Source organism: Lygodium microphyllum, chromosome 4 (genome assembly GCF_053477565.2).
Source record: "Lygodium microphyllum isolate KBCC chromosome 4, Lygodium_microphyllum_v1.1.10, whole genome shotgun sequence".
Lineage (NCBI taxonomy): Eukaryota > Viridiplantae > Streptophyta > Polypodiopsida > Schizaeales > Lygodiaceae > Lygodium > Lygodium microphyllum.
Genome location: NC_141138.1, coordinates 11,070,530 through 11,072,960, shown reverse-complemented (window position 1 = coordinate 11,072,960; position 2,431 = coordinate 11,070,530). Strand labels below are relative to the sequence as shown.

Here is a 2,431-nt window from a genome sequence, read left to right as displayed (position 1 = left end):
GCCCCTACCCTAGCCTCCCTAACCTCACCTTTCCACCCCCTCCCCCTACCTCACCCCTTGGGCACCCCCCCTATGGCCTACCCTACCCCTACCCTTTCCCGGGCACCCCCAAACCCTACCCCTACCCTGCCCATTGCCCCTTCCCACCCCACCTTTCCCTATCCCCCCTCCCCTCTCACGACCCATTTCCCCCAACCGCCTCCCCATCTTCTTCTCCCTCCCTGTCATCCTCCTCCCCTCCCTCTCCTCCATCTTCTTCTCCCTCCATGCCTACTCCTCTCCTCCCTCCTCTCCTTCGTGCAGGCCTCCTGCTTCCCCGCCCGAGCCTGCAGGCCTCTCGCTTCCCCGCCCGAGTCGTCGCGTCGCCTGCCGCCCGTGAAGGTCGCCTTCGCCCCGGCTCATCATCATCACAGTAGAAAGCATGCTGTCATCCCCGGCCGGCACCCCTGCATGTTCTGATAGCAAGCGGCCATAATTAATTCTAGCCCTCACCTTTCAAATACTCCTATATTGTAACATGGCGCCTACTATCATCAACGCCTCCTTAAACCTCTTCCTCCTCTGCCTGCTTGTAACGTGGGCAGCGTCTGCGGCTCCTCTCACAGGAGCGAGAGTCGATGAATACGTGGCGTTGAGGCAGGGAATCCCAGACGGCGGGGGGTGTCCGGCGATGAGCGTGGACGGGACGCGGTGCCAGTTCTCAGCGTGCAGGGCAGGCCACGGGCTGGTGAGCTGCGCGGTGGGGTACGCTCGAGGGGTGGTGGGGGGCCTGCATGGCAAGAGCTACGTGGTCACTAGTGACGCGGACTCGCCCCTGGACCCGCCACCCGGCACGCTGCGATACGCCACCAACCTGGCGCAAGCCACCCCGGGCGGCCTCTGGATCACGTTCTCCTGCAGCATGGCCATCCGCCTGCAGGACATGCTGTGGGTGCAGTCCCACACCACCATCGACGGCCGCGGCCTCAATATCACCATCAACAACCGCAACCTCGTCCTCGGGGGCGTCACCAACGTCATCATCCATAACATCCAGGTCAATAACATCCGTGGCTCCGACACCATCCATGTCTTCTCCGGCACCTCCCTCGTCTAGCTTGACCACATAACCTCCTTCGCCAGCGAGCTCGGCCTCGCCTCCGTCCTCCAGGCCTCCACCGATGTCACCATCTCAAACTGTCGCCTCCAGAACTACAACTTCAACATGTTGCTCGGTGCCTCCGACGCCGATGTCGAGGACAAGATCCTGCGGGTCACTGTGTACCGGAATTGGTTCAAGGACTCCATGCAACGCATGCCTCATTGCAGGTGAGGTATGTGCCATGTGGTAAACAACTTGTATACAAATTGGGGATACTATGCAATTGGAGCTAGAGCTAATGCTCATGTGATATCTGAGAGCAATGTGTTTATAGCGAGTAGAGTAAAGGAAGTGACTCCATGGTTTGAAGCAAAACCAGCTACCTTTGACATGTCAGCAAGAATCGAGTCTAAGAATGATTTGTTGCTTAATGACACTACGTTCCACCAATTCTTATTGGCCTCAAGGAGTGCTACTACAATAAATTCATCACCTCCTATCATTTCAACAAGCTCATTGGCCCCACTTGTTGAATCATGTTCTGGTGCTCTCTTTGGAGGAAATCTTTTGAGATGCCAACAAGTCCAAGCATAGAAACATGTAATACATCATGGAGCACAAGAGAAGTCCCATCAGGAAAAGCTAGGTGTATATCCCCTATACCAAGAATAGCATAAGTTTGCTCAAGGCCCAAAGAAATACATCCATCAAACTCCGTGTAAGTAGAGAACCATGCTCTATGTGGAGTAACATGACAAGATCCCATAGAATCCAATAACATGACAAGAGAACCATGCTCTATGCGGAGTAACATGACAAGATGCCATAGAATCCAATAGCCAATCTGAGGCATAGGCCATATCACTGAGCAAGAAAGTTGTAGGGAAACTAGATGATAGGAGTACATGCTCAACTACATCATCATGGGTAACAACATGTACCTCACCACTAGTAACAATGGTAACACCCGCTGCATCTCCTGTATCTCTGACTCTCTGCTCATGTCGAGTCCATCTATGTCTATGTTGCTCTCTAATCCATCTGAAACATTTTCTTTTAACATGCCCAAGCTTCCCACAATGGAAGCGTAAAACTATAGAACAAGAGGAAGACGAAGCATCTGAAGCCTCATCAATAGGTATATCCAAGACATCTAAAGATCTCAAGGAGTGTAGGGCTGTCCCAACAGAGGGAACTTGCTCATCAAGATAACACTCTACAAGTACATCAGTGGTAGAAGCATGATGTAGAGGCTCATGAAACCTCAATGAACGGGAGGAAATAAAGGAATCAACCAAGGATGCAAAATCTCCCACATGAAGAAGAGTCGTAGCCAACTGCATGACATAA

At 52.7% G+C, this 2,431-nt stretch overlaps 1 pseudogene; it reads left to right on the top strand.

The window, feature by feature from the left end:
• Positions 1 to 517: 517 nt before the first annotated feature.
• Positions 518 to 1,675, top strand: LOC148036796 (pectate lyase 1-like; annotated as a pseudogene).
• Positions 1,676 to 2,431: the final 756 nt, after the last annotated feature.